The following is a 20,170-nucleotide window of genomic DNA, read 5'->3' on the forward strand; positions in this document are numbered from 1 at the left end:
AAGTTGATAGAGTTATCGAAATAAAGCTCGATTAACTCGTGAGTTTTAAATCGCTTACAGCGTTTAAATACTCTTATATATGTACTTTCAGTATTTAAATAAATAATTTAGAATTATTTATTTAATAATGTTTATGAATTTAATTTAATTATTCATTTGGAATTCTCGGTTATTTTTAATTTCGGATTATTTAATTTATTTAAGACTCGTGATTACTCGTTGAACATTATCTCGTATCACTCTCGATATGGGATACGCGAGTCTTGAATAAACCTCCGAAAAACCGGGGAATAATAAATTAAATTCTCGAATTCCGAACCGACTCTAATCCCGACAACGAACCCTATTATCTTTAAGTAAACTCGAATCCAATAACTAACAGAAGTTCAACTCCGGATGCTAGTTCTCTCGACGTTCGACAAGTGCCAGGTGTCTCGAAGAACGTGTGAAGCAAGACATCTTCAGGAATCGTCAAGCTTTCTGTCGAACAATTCCGGGTAAGTGTGGAGACATAAGTCAACTACTTACCAAGGGTATAATCCTGCTTGTTTGTGCATATGCTTGCTAGTAAACAAGAGTAGGTAAAAGCCTAAAAATGAATAAACTCGAAAGTTAAGGCTTCGGCCACTCTTGCTTGAAAACTTAGCTCGGGTTCGCCCGTTAGGTTCAAACGCTAACTTGAACCAGCCTTGTTTGCTTTGTGTGTGATTAGACTTCTCTTCTAACTCTAGGAAGTAGGTTAGAATCGAGAGGACGGAAGAGCGATAGACTCTCAAATTCAATCGAGAGTAGAGAGTTCGAAAGTCACATTTCGAGCTTTCAACCTAAAACACTAAACGAGCTTCAAAGGGAAACAATAATTTCTTTCGGGGTTTATCCCGTCACGCTCTTCCGTATATAAGTTTAACGTGTACGCTGCTAGCTGCAGTGTACCCAAACTTTAAACTCGTGTCGGTGGTACTCACAAGTCCCTGACTTGTGCTTGGCGGGCCATGTCGGTCCGTGCGCCGAGTACTCGAAGCAATGGGTGATGGTCGCGCATCGCGAGCTCCTTGCTTGCTGGAAGACTCATCGGAAGCTGCCTTGAGCACACCGGGGCGTAGTGGGTGATGGTCGCGGTTCGCGAGCTCACTATGCCAGAGACCAGTGGCGCTGACGTCATGATGAAGGAAGTACCACTAGTGGATCCCAGACATGTGTAAAACTTAGATCGGTTAACGACTGCTGCTCGAAGTCGGGAACTGGTCTCTAGTCGGACCGGAGGTTATAGCAGTGAGGAGTGTATAACCTTGCGGGAAGACTAGTTTCTAGGATGCGCGCTCATTAGTCACTTTTAGGTGATAGCTGCATCCTGCATTCTTGTTTGCTTGTTCGCACGTCATATGCTTTGCATTAGCTGCTTTTCTTTCATAGGCTAGACTCCCGCTTGCTGAGTCATTCGACTCATAGTTTTATGTCCCTTGGTAATGTAGATAAGGGCAAGGCGGCAATGTAGACGACCAAGAAGGAAACTGAGACGGAACGCGTATCTCTTGACCTACGGGCTATGGGTTCTGGCTCGGGAAGTAGACCTCTATACATATAATGTTTTGAATAATATCGACTCTTCCTTAACTAATATCCCGTGTATATATGTAAAGTCGGGAGCTTTTATGTACATATATATATATGTATAAGGGTCGATATACGACTTCTAGTTCTAAAGAAAAACGAAAAATTTCCCGAGATTTCCGATAACCACTTTTGTTGTAAACGTTTTCGCACTTTTAATAATATCGTATTTCGTATATTATATGTTTTGTAAATTATGTATTTACTTTAAATGTTTTGTTTACATTATATTATTCATATATGATATGCTCCCGCTACGTGATGTTGGTTCCGTCGAGTCGCGGCTTGCGGGTGAGGTGACGACGCTCGCGGGTCGTGACAGATTTTGTGGTATCAGAGCCAGGTTTAGCCGTTTCTGTAGACCTGAGATACATGTTCTGGTTATGGGAAAGTGTTGGAACTTGTGCTGACCGTTGGCCTGTCGTTTTGGCAGGTGGAATGGCTCAAGTGACGATACTATCCTACCCGGAGGCTCTCGCATCTGTTCCTCCTACCGCTCCGACTTTCAGCGGGGTGAGGGGTACACTTACGTGGGTGCGATGGATTGGTACTACCATCGAGTGGATGGACGCTCTTGCTATCCCTGAGATGTTCTGTACTAGTATTGCCACGACGCTCTTGCAGGGACCAGCCTGGACTCACTGGACCCGGCATGTAGCGCTGGGTAGTCTGTATCGATCATGGGACATGTTCCAGGCCATTATGGGGGCCACTTTTTCAGCCCAGGGGCGCACGGATGAGTGGAATGAGTTCGCTCATGGTTTCTTTCAGCTCGACTTCGAGTCGATCGCTCAGTACGAGGATCGATTTGAGGAGGAGATCGTGACATCTTGCCCCTTTGCTTTGGAGGACCGCCGACAGTTTATCTTTCACCAGGGGTTACGACCCGAGTACAGGTATCCGATGCTGTTGTGTTGCTGCCCGTCCATGGGAGTTCTCAGAGCGCGTTTGGCATTTATGATTCAGTCCCAGGTAGGATGTTGGATTCCTCCAGGTTACGAGCCAGCCCCGCACCCGGCATATGCGCCAGTACCACCAGCCCAGCCACCTCAGGCGCCGGCACCACCAGCATCGCCGCCGCACGCGCCACCGCCACCGCCACCACCCGCACAGCCACCTGCAGCTCCTCTTGTTATTGTGATCTCTGACGACGAGGAGAGCGAGGTGGATGACTATGAGGATGAGGATCCCGTTGAGGATTATCCTCTTATGTGAGGGTGTGTTTAGGCTTGTTGTAGATAGTGGTGGTTAGTTTTTGAGAGGTTGGTTTCGAGAGGTTGATGGTTGTTGTACATGTTTTTTTTGATCTAGTAGACTAAGCCTGGTGAGAGCTAGTCTACCTGTAGTTTTTTTGTCTAGCATGTGTACGTGTGAACTTGATGCGGAATCTTGGTTGTATCTTTTGATGTGTATATATATGGATGTAGATATGGTTGTATATATATAAAATCGCGCTTTCGTTTCAGTTGATCATGTGTTGATTGTATGTCTCTCGCATTCCGGTATGGATACCTGAGTAACCTTGTTTGTTCTCGTGTGTAGAACTGAGGAAATATGTCCGGACAAGACCCGTCTCCTACCGAAAATGCTACGGCGGAAGACCTCGCAGAAATGCGACACGCCTTGGAGAGACAGGCTGCTAGCGCAGCACAACGAGATCAGATAGTTGCACAGCAACTTGAAGCCCAGAATCGCACGATCACTGAACTTTTGACGAGATTAAATGCGCCACCTCCACCAAACCCGGAGCCTCCTGCTCAAGATGAACGACGTGAACATCCACCGCAGGCACGCGTGGATCCCCTGGAAGAGCTGAACTTCCGGATCCCTGATGTCGTTCCCCCGGTAGGCGAACCGGTGTATGAAAGATTTCGGAAACAGAAGCCTCCGCAGTTTGGCGGTAACGTTGACCCCGCGACAGCCGAGAACTGGATCAAGAGGATTCAGCAGATTTGCAACTATATACAGCTGTCAGATCAGGAGAGGGTAGCGTGTGCCGTGCACCAGCTGGAAGACGAGGCGAGAGGTTGGTGGGAGGTCGTAGCGTCATATGAGGACATCCACACGATGACGTGGATTCATTTCCTCAACTTGTTTCACGGAAAGTATCTAAGCGAGGCAAACCTATCGAACAAGGTACGCGAGTTTATGAACTTGCGACAGGGCACCCTGTCTGTTTCCGAATATACGGCGAAGTTCGATACGTTGGCCAGGTTTGCTCCTTCCTTGGTTCCCACTGATCAAGCTCGCAAGATGAAATACATGCACGGTCTGAACGTGGAAATTGTGAGCCAAGTAGATAGTGGCGACACCGGACCCCGTACTTATGCCAACGTTGTGCAGAGAGCATTACGCATTGCTGGTTGGCGTGAAAGTGAACGAATTCCTGAGTCAAAGCCGGTTGCAGCACCGTCTTCTGAACCTGCTAAAACGGGGCAAGGTAATTCACAAGGAAGAACCCGATCTCTATCGCGATGGGAGAATCGGCAGCAGCAGAGGTCTGGCAATAGGTTTCAGCAAGGATCAAATAACCGATCTCAGGCGAGTTCTAACCGATCTCAGGCGAGTTCTAACAATAGACGCCCAGGGCCGTCCAACAAGAAGCCCAGAAACTTCGGGAACCAGCCGTCGTCCCAGTGCTGGAGATGTGGCGAAGTGCATGATGGCGACTGCTTTGCTCGCACGTTGACATGTTTCCGATGTGGAAAAGTAGGTCATATGTCGAAAGTCTGCCAGAGTTCAGAAAGAAAGGCTCCTGCACCAAAGGAACAACCAAAGGCTAATGCTCGAGTCTACTCTATCTACGAGGATGAGGTTCGTGCAGGGTCCTCTACTGCCGTTACAGGTCAGATTTCTGTAGCCTCTTTCTCCGCATATGCATTGATAGACTCAGGAGCCACGAATTCTTTCATTGCATCTAGAAGATCTGATCAGTTGAGTAGAAACAAAAAAGACCTTCTCGTATCCGTTTGTTACGGTTACACCCTCAGGGGAGAGATATCAGTCGCTATACTGGTATAAAGATGTGCCTATTCAAGTTCAGGATCAGGTCCTTGAAGCAGACCTGATTGAACTAGAAATGGTTGACTATGATGTAATACTTGGAATGGATTGGTTAAGTAAGCATTATGCAGTCATTGATTGTAGAAAGAAGTCGGTTTTGTTCCAAGAGCCGGGGCTTGAACCATTCCAGTTCCAAGGTTCCTCTCGGAAGTTGGAATTTCCCGTCATATCGGCACTTAAAGCGTTGAAGATGATGCAGCAGGGATGTGCCGGATATCTCGCGAGTGTTGTGGATACTGCGAAGGCGACTAAGCCACAACCGCAAGATATTCCTGTTGTGAGGAACTTTCTGGATGTTTTCCCGGAAGATCTTCCAGGTCTACCTCCTGACCGTGAAGTCGAGTTTAATGTAGAACTCCTTCCAGGAACAGCACCAATATCGAAGACCCCGTATCGGATGGCTCCGGCGGAATTGAAGGAACTTAAAACGCAACTCCAAGAGTTATTGGATAAGGGATTCATCAGACCGAGCCATTCGCCATGGGGAGCGCCAGTCTTGTTCGTCAAGAAGGCAGATGGTTCGTTACGGTTATGTATCGATTACCGTGGCCTGAATCAGGTGACAATAAAAAACAAGTATCCGTTGCCGCGCATTGATGATCTGTTCGACCAACTGGCTGGAGCAACTGTGTTTTCGAAGGTTGATCTGCGATCAGGGTACCATCAGCTGAAGGTTCGGGACGAGGACATTCCAAAGACGGCTTTTAGGACTCGTTATGGTCATTACGAGTTCCTAGTTATGTCTTTTGGACTAACCAATGCACCTGCAGCATTTATGAACTTGATGAATCGAGTATTCGAGGACTTCTTGGACAAGTTCATCATCGTGTTTATTGACGACATCCTGATTTACTCGAAAACCAAGGAAGAACACGCGCAACATCTAGAGATGGCTCTGACAAGACTACGAGAAAAGCAACTGTATGCCAAGTTTTCAAAGTGTGACTTTTGGCTGGAGCACGTTGTTTTCCTCGGTCACGTAGTCAGTAGCACAGGAATCATGGTAGATCCGACCAAAGTGGAAGCAGTGAAGCAGTGGAATCAGCCGAAGACGGTAACCGAGATAAGAAGCTTCTTGGGTCTTGCAGGCTACTACAGGAAGTTCGTAGAAGGATTTTCTAAATTAGCCATGCCGTTAACCCAACTGACCCGTAAAGGACAGAAGTTTGTCTGGTCTGAGAAGTGTGAAGAAAGCTTCCAGGAGCTGAAGAATCGTCTGACCACGGCTCCAGTGCTCACTATTCCTCAGGGAGCCGACGGATTCGCGATCTACTGTGATGCCTCTAAGCAAGGATTAGGCGCGGTTCTAATGCAGCATGGTAAGGTTATTGCTTATGCCTCCCGACAGTTGAAGGATTATGAAACCCGGTACCCTACGCATGATCTGGAACTCGCAGCAGTTGTTTTTGCGCTTAAAATATGGCGACACTACTTGTATGGAGTTCATTGCGACATTTATACGGACCATAAGACGCTGAAGTATCTATTCACCCAGAAAGAGCTGAACATGCGACAAGGACGCTGGTTGGAACTTCTGAATGACTACGACTTCGAGCTACACTATCACCCTGGTAAAGCTAATAAGGTCGCTGATGCGCTCAGTCGTAAGTCGGTAGTTTCACTAGCAAGTCTAGTTAAGACGTCCCTCAAGCTAAAGAAGGATGTTCAACAGCTGGAGCTTCAGCTAATCACGGGAAGAATAGCTGCGCTCAGTGTACGACCAATGTTGTTGGAACAGATCAAAGACGGTCAGTACGCAGATGAGTATCTTCTCAGCAAGATGTTTGATGCCCAGAATGACGCAGAAGGTAAGTTTACACTGGACGAGAAAGATGTTCTAAGGTGTAACGGGAGAGTCTGTGTACCGTCCGACGAAGGAATCAAGAGACAATTGATGGAAGAAGCTCACGGAACGCCGTATTCCGTGCATCCTGGTGTGACTAAGATGTACCAGGACCTGAAAAAGGTCTATTGGTGGCCAGGAATGAAGAAGGATGTAGCTGCATTTGTTCAAAGGTGCTTAACTTGTCAACAAATCAAGGCAGAACATCAGAAACCAGCAAGAATGCTTCAACCCCTTGAGGTTCCGCAATGGAAATGGGAGCAGATAACGATGGATTTCGTGTCAGGTTTGCCAAAAACCACTGCTGGTCATGACTCTGTCTGGGTTATTGTTGATAGATTAACCAAATCAGCTCACTTTCTACCTATCAAAACCACTCACACGGTGGATAAGCTTGCTGAATTGTATATCAAGGAGATTGTACGTCTCCATGGAATCCCTAATTCAATCGTATCCGACCGAGATACTCGGTTCACTTCCAAATTCTGGAAGAGTCTACAGGAGAATTTGGGAACACGATTGAAGTTCAGTACTGCTTTTCATCCCCAAACAGATGGTCAGAGTGAACACACGATACAAGTGTTGGAGGATATGCTTCGGGCATGTGTCTTAGACTTCCCAGGCTCGTGGAGTCGTTATCTCCCTTTGGTCGAATTCTCCTACAACAACAGCTACCAAGCGAAAATCGGAATGGCGCCTTATGAAGCCCTCTATGGACGGAAGTGTCGCTCTCCAATTCATTGGGATGAAGCTGGCGAGAGCAAGCTGTTCGGACCTGAATTGGTAGAGCAGACTACAGAGGCAATCAAGACGATTCGAGCCCGAATGAAAACATCTCAGAGTCGTCAAAAGAGCTATGCAGACAAGCGGAGAAGACCGTTAGAATTCGAAGTAGGAGAGAAAGTTTTTTTAAAGGTTTCCCCGATGCGTGGTGTCATGAGATTCGGGAAGAAAGGGAAGCTCAGCCCGAGGTATGTTGGACCTTTCGAGATTCTGGAGCGAGTGGGCAAGGCAGCGTATCGCCTAGCTCTACCACCGTCGATGTCCAACCTCCATGATGTATTTCACGTATCGATGCTACGGAAATACATGTCTGATCCTTCACATGTACTGCAAGATCAAGAGGTTGAAATTTCTCCTGACATCAGGTATGAAGAATCAGCCGTCGCAATCCTAGATCGCAAGGAGAAAGTCTTAAGGAATAAGACTATACCTTTGGTCAAAGTACTTTGGAAGAGTCACTCTACAGAAGAAGCTACTTGGGAGCTTGAGAGCGAAATGCAAAAGAAATACCCTTCCTTGTTCTAAGTTTCGAGGACGAAACTCTTTTAAGGGGGTACGGATTGTAATGTATAAACTTTTGTAACCGCTCGACTTGTGAATTTGAATAAATGGACGAGTTTTAATTCAAATTCTTGTTGCATATGAGACGTCCTTAAATTTTAAATATCTTGGAATATGATAATATTTAAGGTCGATGAAATTTCGGAATGAGAATATTCGAGTAATCCAATATTATTATTCGAAACATACTCGGAGATTTAAAAATCTCAAGAGTAAAAATAAATTCCGGAATCCCTTAAATATATTCAAGATAACGAGAAATAATAATAATTTTCTCGGTTATTTTTCAAGATTATTTTTAATTAATTAAGGACAGAATTGTGAGAGTTTATTTTGAAAGGACTTATATGCAATATTTTGAAGGACGAAAGTGAAAGAAAAAGAGAAGCTGGGGTTGATTTGAGAGAGTTGTGGCAGGATGGGATTGGTCCACGTATGCACGCGTGGCAATGAATGAGGGTGCCACATGGCCACTTCCTCCTCAAATCCTTGCCACCTCACCCTTCTCTCTCTCTTCTCTATTTTCTTCTTCTTCCTTGCGTTTCTCGGCCGAAACCCACACGAACAAACCAGGAAAAAAAAAGAACTCTCTCTCGGCCGCTCCTCTGCTCGTCGCCGACAACCATCATCACCGCCATCACCCCCGTTCTTCTTCTTCTCTTCTTCTTCCTCTCCTTCGCGCGCCATCACCCAGCACTGAGCTCCACCGCGCGCTCCGGCCCGAGGAAGCACAGCACCGCCGAGCCCCGACGTCGCCACCGCCACCTCTCACTCGCCATCCTCTCTCTCACTCTTCTCCTTCATTTCTTCTTCGCGCGTCACCGAGCACCGAGCCTCTGCGCGCGCTCCGGGTCGAAGAAGAACGACGCCGCCGAGGACCGCCGTGACGCCGGAGCAAGGAAAAAACACCGGGAAGGACGCGAGAACCCTCCGAGGAAGCTAATCTCATGGGTTAAGGTGAGAATTTCGTTTCCTTGAATGAAAATCTCTTGAGCTAGGGTTCTTAGATTCAAAATTGGGGATTTTGGATCCGGATTGAATTCAGTGAAATTGTTTGTTTTTAATCGATGTTTGAACTCGATTGTTGATGTTTATGGTTCGAGTTTAAGGATTGGATTTGAATTTCCTTGGTTTGGTATGGATTTGGCCGAAAATGTGATGAGCTAGGGTTTGATTTGGGGTTTTGAATTTCTGCGTTTCAATTGATGTTTCTGAGACGTTTTTGAACCTGTTTGAAGCTTGGGTTTTGATGAATATAGCTGTTTGGAATTTTGTTGAATTTTTGGACGAATTTTCATTGAAATTCTTGTCTTGGCCGTGTGTGTTTGTTATCTGGATTTCTGTTTGGTTGAAAGTCTGATAGTTGTTGTCAATAAGAGGCTGTGATGATAGGTTGAGAACCTGTTTATGTTGGTTTGAGTGGTTGTTTTGGCTGAGTATGTTGTTTGGCCGATTGTTTGGTTGGTATTAGTGTTGGCCATAAAGCTTATGTTTGTTTGTGACCGTGGGCTTGGTTTTGGCTGGCTCGGTCTCACTGCTCGTGATTTTTCTGAGCCTCGATTTGAGTTTTGTGGTCGTTTCCGGTCAGTTGGATTTATGTTGAGTTCGCTTGATTGAGTTATGGGTTCGGGTTTTGAGTTATGTGATATCGGAATTTGGTTTTAAGATGTTAACTCGTCGTTGGGTTCCAGGTTTGATTTACAGACATTGACAGACGGACGGGAACCAGACGAGTCGAGAGCGTCGAGATTAGCCTCTGAAGATCTCAAGTTGATAGAGTTATCGAAATAAAGCTCGATTAACTCGTGAGTTTTAAATCGCTTACAGCGTTTAAATACTCTTATATATGTACTTTCAGTATTTAAATAAATAATTTAGAATTATTTATTTAATAATGTTTATGAATTTAATTTAATTATTCATTTGGAATTCTCGGTTATTTTTAATTTCGGATTATTTAATTTATTTAAGACTCGTGATTACTCGTTGAACATTATCTCGTATCACTCTCGATATGGGATACGCGAGTCTTGAATAAACCTCCGAAAAACCGGGGAATAATAAATTAAATTCTCGAATTCCGAACCGACTCTAATCCCGACAACGAACCCTATTATCTTTAAGTAAACTCGAATTCAATAACTAACAGAAGTTCAACTCCGGATGCTAGTTCTCTCGACGTTCGACAAGTGCCAGGTGTCTCGAAGAACGTGTGAAGCAAGACATCTTCAGGAATCGTCAAGCTTTCTGTCGAACAATTCCGGGTAAGTGTGGAGACATAAGTCAACTACTTACCAAGGGTATAATCCTGCTTGTTTGTGCATATGCTTGCTAGTAAACAAGAGTAGGTAAAAGCCTAAAAATGAATAAACTCGAAAGTTAAGGCTTCGGCCACTCTTGCTTGAAAACTTAGCTCGGGTTCGCCCGTTAGGTTCAAACGCTAACTTGAACCAGCCTTGTTTGCTTTGTGTGTGATTAGACTTCTCTTCTAACTCTAGGAAGTAGGTTAGAATCGAGAGGACGGAAGAGCGATAGACTCTCAAATTCAATCGAGAGTAGAGAGTTCGAAAGTCACATTTCGAGCTTTCAACCTAAAACACTAAACGAGCTTCAAAGGGAAACAATAATTTCTTTCGGGGTTTATCCCGTCACGCTCTTCCGTATATAAGTTTAACGTGTACGCTGCTAGCTGCAGTGTACCCAAACTTTAAACTCGTGTCGGTGGTACTCACAAGTCCCTGACTTGTGCTTGGCGGGCCATGTCGGTCCGTGCGCCGAGTACTCGAAGCAATGGGTGATGGTCGCGCATCGCGAGCTCCTTGCTTGCTGGAAGACTCACCGGAAGCTGCCTTGAGCACACCGGGGCGTAGTGGGTGATGGTCGCGGTTCGCGAGCTCACTATGCCAGAGACCAGTGGCGCTGACGTCATGATGAAGGAAGTACCACTAGTGGATCCCAGACATGTGTAAAACTTAGATCGGTTAACGACTGCTGCTCGAAGTCGGGAACTGGTCTCTAGTCGGACCGGAGGTTATAGCAGTGAGGAGTGTATAACCTTGCGGGAAGACTAGTTTCTAGGATGCGCGCTCATTAGTCACTTTTAGGTGATAGCTGCATCCTGCATTCTTGTTTGCTTGTTCGCACGTCATATGCTTTGCATTAGCTGCTTTTCTTTCATAGGCTAGACTCCCGCTTGCTGAGTCATTCGACTCATAGTTTTATGTCCCTTGGTAATGTAGATAAGGGCAAGGCGGCAATGTAGACGACCAAGAAGGAAACTGAGACGGAACGCGTATCTCTTGACCTACGGGCTATGGGTTCTGGCTCGGGAAGTAGACCTCTATACATATAATGTTTTGAATAATATCGACTCTTCCTTAACTAATATCCCGTGTATATATGTAAAGTCGGGAGCTTTTATGTACATATATATATATATGTATAAGGGTCGATATACGACTTCTAGTTCTAAAGAAAAACGAAAAATTTCCCGAGATTTCCGATAACCACTTTTGTTGTAAACGTTTTCGCACTTTTAATAATATCGTATTTCGTATATTATATGTTTTGTAAATTATGTATTTACTTTAAATGTTTTGTTTACATTATATTATTCATATATGATATGCTCCCGCTACGTGATGTTGGTTCCGTCGAGTCGCGGCTTGCGGGTGAGGTGACGACGCTCGCGGGTCGTGACAACTATTTAACAACCGCCTCGGTGCTTTGGTGAAAGCACATATCCCGCCTACGACTCGTGATTGGAGTGAAGTGACGCCCCATACGCTGGCTGCTATTTTGAGCGCACTTCATTCCGAGTTCAGATTTGTGTACACGGATCCTGACACCGGCGAGGATCTGCCTGCGGATTGCTATCAGAATACGATTGATCAGACTATCATTCGGAATACCAAGATCAGGCGACGCAACCAGAAGTCCAAGCTATCAGAGAAGTTCAGGTTGGAGTTTTGTGGGAGCAAAGAAAACGTTAAGGCGGAAACACCACCGGGATATAAGAAAGATGATTGGGAGGCGGTGGTAGACGAGTTCGCAACTGACGATTGGAAGGTACGTAATGTATGATTGTAATAAATCACAATATATTTATCAGATTGAATAATGACAAAATTAATTATTTGCAGAAAAAGTCTAATCGCAACAATGAGAATTCGAAGAAGAAGAAGACGAGGTCGACTCAAGGATCTCTTTCTTTCTTGGCTCATCGTCATTTGAACGTAAGTTATTCTAATTTTGAAATAATTAATTTGAAATAAATTCAATACTTATATTTTCATAACAATTGGAGAGTAAGGATGATGGGACTTTGGGCTCCGCGTTAACGACGTGGGAGCAAAAACACCATAATAGAAAAGGTGAATGGACGACAGATTGGGCGAGACGAGCACATGTAAGTCATATGTGATAATTACGATTACGTTACTTACATAATAATTAATTTTTAATAATTTTTCTTATGTGTAAAGGCACGGATAGTTACTCTACTGGCGGATCTTCAGCGACAAGCATAAGAGCAATGCGTAGTCTTTAACCAGGACGACGCAGAGGAGCACGCGATGCTAGAAATTCTCGGGAACCGTCAAGATTGGTACGTTGGAATAGGTCCAGCGGTCCCGAGATCATCTTGGGCTATTGCTCAAGCTCAGGATGAAATCTCGTCGTCAGGCTCAGGCTCATCGCGGCACCGCGTTCCAGATCCAGTGGTTGGCGAGCTCCAAGCTCAGGTGGCGGCATAACAACTCGCTATGGATGAGATGAGGTGAGCCCAACAACAGCAGATGGAGGAGATGCAGCGACAACTGTTCGCGTTCACGCAGCAGTTTTCGCCCTTGCCTCAGATGTCGTCCGGCACGACGCCACAGATGCCTCAGATGTCGCCCGGCATGTTGCCACGGATGCCTCAGACGACGCCGTCGCCTCAAATGCACCCGTCGCCTCAGACAACGCCACCATCAGTTTCAATGGCAGATGCTCAGACGACGCCGCCAGCTTCAGCAGAATTCCAGCGAGAGCGTATGAGCGACAGTGCACGAGGAGGTAGCAGCAGTTCCGGAGGAAGATTTGGCGGAAGAGGGAGTAAAACATTCAAGGAGTGGTTTACAAACCGAGGAAAAGGAAAGGGAAAAGAATGAACATTTTTTTTAATTATTTGTCGTACATTATAATAATTATTGTAATCGAACAACAAATGTTTAGTTTTATTATTATTATGAATATTAATTAATGAATTTTCTAATTAATAAACTATTTAGTAAGTATTATTTGATTATAATCATAGAATTTATAAGCATAACAAACAAAAAAAAAATGAAAAAAAAACTATTGGGTGCGACTATCCGCACCCGAAAATTTGGCGGGTAGACCTTTGGGTGCGAATAGTCGCACCCAAAGGTGGCGGGAAGGCTATTGGGTGCGACTTGTCGCACCCAATAGTTTCACGGGAAAGCCATTGGGTGCGACTTGTCGCACCCAAACATTTGGTGGGTAGGCCAATGGGTGCGACTAATCGCACCCAAATGTTTGGCGGGTAGGCCTTTGGGTGCGAAAAGTCGCACCCAATAGCCTTCCCGCGGACTTTTTCGCACATCTTTTCTGACTTATGGGTGCGAATTTGGGTGCGGAAAACCGCACCTAAAAGTCATGACCATCGGGTGCGACTTTTCGCACCCAACACCTTTAGGTGCGAACTTTCGGGTGCGACAAAGTCCCACCTAAAGTCGCACCTAAAGGTATCATTGGGTGCGACTTTTGACTTTTAGGTGCGAAAAAAGTCGCACCCAATGATGTTTTTGGTACTAGTGTTTATACCATTGCCTTGGGCTTTGTTTGAGCCCATACAGAGATTTTTTCAGAAGGCACACTTTATCAGGATGAGCTTTGTCAGTAAAGCCCTCAGGTTGTCTCATATAAATCTATTCTTCCAAGTCACCATGTAAGAAAGCAGTTTTCACATCTAACTGCTCAAGTTCAAGATCCATGCTTGCCACAAGAGACAACATGATCCTGATAGTTTTGAACTTTACCACAGGAGAGAAGATTTCTGTGAAATCTATACCTTCTCTCTGAGTATAGCCCTTTGGAACCAACCTGGCTTTAAATCTAGGAGGGTCTGTGTCAGATATACCCTCTTTGATTTTGAAAAGCCATCTGCACTCCACCAGTTTTTGGGTGCTAGGTTTCTCAACCAGAATCCAGGTCTGGTTTATCTTTAGAGAATTCATCTCCTCAATCATGGTCTCATGTCATTTTGCCCTTTCTTTAGAACTCATGGCATCCAGGTAGGTTTCAGGTTCAGAGTTCTGGGTTTCATGGGCTGCAACTAAGGCTGTGAACACTGGGTCAACATAAGAGTATCTAGTAGGTGGTCTGATATCTCTCCTAGTTCTGTCTCTGGCCAGCTGGTAGGTTTCTAGATCCTCTTGAGCAGACCTCTCAAGCTGCTCCAACTGATCAGTGTGCTCATCATGATCATCAGGCTCCTGATCAGGTGGGACCTGGTGGCCTTGCTCAATTGGATCAGGTTCAGGTTGAGGGTCATGAATAGAGTTCTCTAGGTTGGTGAGCTCCACCTCAACAGGGTTATCTAAGGTTTCTGGTTCAGTAGGAACACTAGGCTCGGTATTGATCCTACATGGGAAAGAGCTCTCATAAAAAACAACATCTCTGCTAATTATGATTTTAACCCCTTGAGAGCTCTTATCCCAAAGCCTATACCCCTTAGTACTACTCTGTTGTTGGTAACCTAGAAAAACACATCTCAGAGATCTAGGGTCTAACTTCCCATCCCTATTGTGAGCATAAGCAGCACAGCCACAGATTCTAAGGTACCCTAACTGAGGTATTCTGCCACTCCAGATTTCTATGGGACACTTAAGGCTAAGATTCCTATTAGGGCTCCTATTGATAAGATGTGGTTGTGGCTAAGGCTTCCCCCGAAAAGGATTTACTGAGACCTGAGGTGAACAACAGGCTTCTAACTCTCTCTAGAAGGGTTCTGTTCATCCTTTCAGCAACACCATTCTGCTGAGGGGTTGACCTAACAGTTCTATGTCTAAGGATGCCATGGTCTTTACAGAAAAGGTCAAATTCAGCATTACAGAACTCTAGGCCATTATCTGTTCTGAGTACTTTCAGAGTTTTGTTGTTCTAATTCTCTTCAAGGGTTTGCCACTCTTTAAATTTAGAGAAAGCTTCATCTTTTGTTTTCAACAGAAAAGTCCAAACCCTTCTAGAGAAATCATCAACAATACTCAGGAAGTACTTGTTCCCACCATGGGACTCATGTGACTCAGGGCCCCACAGATCAGCATGTGCATAATCAAGGATTCCCTTAGACAGATGAGTTCCAGTTCGGAAACTTTGTCTATGTTGTTTTGCCATAACACAGGGCTCACAAAAAGGAAGATTTGAGATAGAGTCATTACCTAGTAAACCTTGTTTGTGCAGTGCTGCTAATCCCTTTTGGCTCATGTGGCCAAGCCTCAGGTGCCACTTCTGAGTGCTTGACAAGGTTGTTTGAGCCACTGCAGCACACCCATTTTGTAACCTGCAAGCAACACCATCCAGAACATACAAACCAGCAGCCTTGGTGCTAGTCATCAGAATCTTACCATCCTTATGGACATACAGCTTACCATTCTCAGCAGAGTAAGTACAACCTTCATCATCCAGAACTCCAAGAGATATAAGGTTTCTCTTGAGTCCAGGGATATATCTCACTTTGGTCATTGTGACCAACTTACCATCGGCCATCTTGAGTGTGATTGATCCAACACCAGCAACATTACATGCATTGTTGTTGCCCATATACACTATTTCATTAGAGACCTCAGAAAGATTGGTAAACAAATCTTTCTGGGGGCTCATGTGAAAAGAGCAACCAGTATCAAGAATCCACTGGTCAATCCTGGACTGAGTAGTCACATTCAGGACCTCAAAGGATTCTTGACCTCCGCCATAACTAGAGGCAAGATTAGTCTCGGGATTACCTGAGGGCTTGTTCTTTTCAAGCCACTTGAAGCAGTTCTTCCTCAGGTGTCCTGCTTTGCCGCAGTGATAACATTTTCTGGTCTCTTAATGTTGCTTGTTGTCATTTCCCTTCCCTTTCTTTCCCTTGTCATTTGTCCCTGTCTTAGACTTAACAAACAGGTTAGATCCAGATTTGGACTTATGATTCTTGAGTTCTAATTCTCGAGTCTTGAGAGCAGAACATAAGAGATCATAAGTCGGAACAACACCAGTATATTGGAAAGCATCTTTATCAACTTGGAAATTGTCTGGGATAGAATTCATCAAGATCATGACAGTACTGACATTGTCTAACTCATGATCAGTTCCTTTCAGCACTAGGGTGAGCTTGAGGAACTCATCAAGGTTTTCATCGACGGTTTTTCCAGAGTCCATTTTATATGAGAACAAGGAGGCTTTGAGATAGGCAAGATTGGGTGCAGATTGGTTAAGTACAGAGATTCAAGTTTACCCCATAATTTTAGTGGAGTATTGCACCCATGAACCTTTCTGATGACCCCATAGGCGATGCTCAGTATGAAGAGGTTGTGTGCCTCCTCATCGATCTCCGTCTTTCGTTTCTTGTTCTCCTCAGACCAGAGCTCGGTCTTGGGCTCTAGTGCTATAAGCACTTTGTGGTGAGACAACAGGGCATGGATCTTGGTACTCCAAACACCAAAATGTGACTTTCCGTCAAACGCCGTGACTTTAATTCGTCCGACCCCCATTGTATCCTGTCAAGAGAACAAACGCGTGTGCGAGTATCAAATAGTTCGAGAAATCAATTATCAAGAAACAGATATTAGGGTTAGGGCAAGGATCTATCAGCAAGAAAACAGCCAAGAACAAGGCTCCGATACCACTGCTGTAACTTAAGCCCTAAAACTAACAACCTAACTGATGAACTATCAAGCAAACAAACACACACAAACAGAACTATGCAAGAAAGTAAAAGACACGGCAAATTACCGAGGTTCTGATTCAAACCAACAATGTGTTGATCTGAATCCTAATCCCCGTTAAGCTCTAATCGGAGAAACTCAGGCACTATCTTCAGTTCTTCGATTATACCATTCGAACTCTTCTCACAACCACCCTCTCTCTCAAAACAATATTAACTCGGTGTTTACAACGAACCAATTACAACAACTCACACAAGGAGCTCACGATCAAGGCGATCGAACAGGCTCAATACACACTTAGAAAATATTTAGAGAATAAGAGAAGAATCGCTCAAACCCTAGCCGAGCAAACACAGAAGAGATTAGGTCTAATGATGAAGACCACGGTCAAAGCTCCTTTTTATATCACTCATCATTGCTAGGATGAGACTCGTCCGTTAGATTAGACCAGATCCAACGGCAATCAACAAGCCGCACATAACACACTTGTCTTAACAGACTCAGTGTCGTTCATGTCGCTGACTTGTTACTACACGTCGTTTCTGATCTAATGGGCTGGGCCTTCGGCAAATGACGTTGGGCTTCAACAACAAAAAAAATTTACCTTTTTTCCCTTACCTACCTATTCAAACAATCTTAAAAAATATGAGCAAAACTATCATTTTATTAGTATGATTTGTGTTGATACCAAGGATCGAAATATCGTTACCATTACTGTTTCGGGGTTCAGAATTTACTGATAACCACTAGTACGCCAAAAGAATATCGTGGAAAGCATAACATGAAATGGTAAACTGTACCGTTGAACTTACCGTTACCGTTGAGGAATACCGTCAAATATACCGTATTTACCGAGAGAAATCCAATGAAAAAATATACATAAGTCGAACATTATTCAAAACTTAATGAAAGGAATAGTCACAAGCATGGCCTCCCCTGTTCTGCGATAAAATTAAGTGAGAAATGAAACAGATAAAATAGGTAGAAACTCTGGTAATTTGTTTTATCAAAGAACTAATCGGAAGTGTGTAATTTAGATATGTCGTAAAACCAAAGAAGAAGACAGTAGCTTCAAGCTTAAGTTTTCAGTGAATTTGATCAAATGCTATAAAAAACAGTTAACGAAATAAAATTTTATGTCGCATAATGAACATCAATCCATCAAAAGCTGTCACATTGTAACGAAATATATTTCCGAATTTCCATCTTGTTCCTGAAGGAAAAATATTTTTCAGGTAATCTAACATTCCCATTTAGCTCATCGCATACCATGACAATACTTCAAAACAAAAAGTAAAAGGGTCTTGTGTACTTTAGTTAGTTGATGGCTGAGAAGAAGATCGTATCGTTGTTTGTAGATGTGAAGTTGGTGGTGTATCATATGAGCGTCCCAGAAAATGAAAAACTTCATATCTAAAGTTACAGGTCGGTGTGATAACTCTTCCTCCGATCGACCCATTATGCGAAGCTATGTCTCCGAAAGCCTCTTCCAAGCAATCTTCGCACCTCCGACGGGACAAATCAGGCGTGCATTGAATGAAAGCGTAAATCGTTCGAAAGCCTAGAACGCTCTCATTTCCCATCGCAAACTTTCTTTCATGACCTTTGATCGATGCTTGGTTTTTCAACGTGCTCAACAGCTCCCTCAAGCTTCGTAGAAATACATTCGCATAGCCGGGCGAAACAGTTCTAGCATTCCACAAATTGATTCATTCGAGTATCGCAACACACACTCGTCAAACCCTCCAACCGCTTCCTTCTGATTAGGACAAACTTTCGGTAGAAGATGCACGGACTCTTAGAGACAGCGACAACAAGCGTCGCTCTCAACGTCACCTCTACAAAGCCCGGCCATAAAAATATCATCGGATTGGCCATAGAAGGAACTAGACGAACTGTAAAAGCCATTGCCATTGTCGATATCCTGATCGGCTGAGGAAAGCACAGACAAGACTCGGTTTAGGTTGGCCTTGTAAGTACTAGCGGTGGAATAGTTTCCCTTGGCGTTTTCACAGGACTGGTATACAAAGCTTGATTGAGGAAAGGCTTGTGTCACATGAATAACCATAAGACAAGCTAGGAAACATGATTTTGACCTGCATGTAATTGGAATGAACATTTATGAGAAACTAAGACCACTATCAAGAGAAGCTTTCTCTGAAACCAAATTATACTCGTGTGTATAAGTAAATTATAATGTTTGGCATTCTGAAGTATTCATAGCCTATGATATGCATTTATTAGTTTTCAATTACGCATAAAGTATAGGTAAAATTTTCTAAATACAATATAATGGTGATGATCATCAAAGCATGGAAATGCTCTTTAAAAATTTCATAGTTCGGGATTTGAACATAGTATATTAACTACTTTTTCAGTTGAATTGAATAATATGAGCACTGGAGAAAAATTAGGAACAGAATGGCCTATAATTTCCAAGGAAAAAAAGACAGAAAGAAGAGGGGAAAAGAAGTGAAAGGAAATACTACAGGGAGTACCTTTGGCTGTTGTTTTCTGTTTATTGTTTTTATGAAAATGATAAGGAGAGAGACGGGATCGAAGATAATTAGTCATCACTCACTCTGTTCTTTATTTCACTCGAAACGTTTCTTTTCGTTCGCTGGCGAATCTCCTTACCGCGCTCGAACGCTAGAGAGGAGAAGCATCGGCAGATTTACATATTTACCCTTGTGCTGGGTGTCATTGGCAAATTTCAAGCGGTTATATAGCCAAATATAACTTAAGCTTTTGCAAAATAGCCATAGTTTGCCAACTATAAGCAAACTAGCCTAAGTGAGATTAATCTAGGCTGGATTAAATTTAATCCCAACGAACTATAAAGAAAGAATGTAAGCTTTATAAAGGCTGGATTAAAATTAATCGAGGCATGATTAAAAGTCGTAGTACTCTCAATTGGCTATTTTGCTATACCTAATGAAACTATGACTATTTTACAAAAGTCATAGTTTGAATTGGCTACTTCATATCATTTCCCTTTAATTTTTTAAGAGAGAGAATGGGAAGGTTTAACTAGGAGCATTCTGACATTAAAACGAGATTGATTTTGCTGAGACCAATTTACGAAGAAGTATGAGGTACGACAAAAAAAAGTGCTCTTTAATTTATTCGCGAGGGAAAGATATGTTTTCTTCAACAATGTTCTTTTTTTTTAAGAGAGATAAATAATTGATCTTGTTAGGTTTCAATGAGTCCTATTGGCTATATTGATTTTTCTCATAGATTGATATTTTTTGGAATATTTATTTCTATTCTATGTAAAAAAATTACAAAAGATTTTGTTAAAATAGAGAAACCTTTTCTTTAAGGAATTAGCAACATTGATGCATGTTTTTAAGTTTATACCCTTATATACTCAGATTTT

Source organism: Urtica dioica, chromosome 2 (assembly GCF_054948205.1).
Source record: "Urtica dioica subsp. dioica isolate 48M chromosome 2, U.dioica_male_clone48M_v1_H2, whole genome shotgun sequence".
Taxonomy (NCBI): Eukaryota; Viridiplantae; Streptophyta; class Magnoliopsida; order Rosales; family Urticaceae; genus Urtica; species Urtica dioica.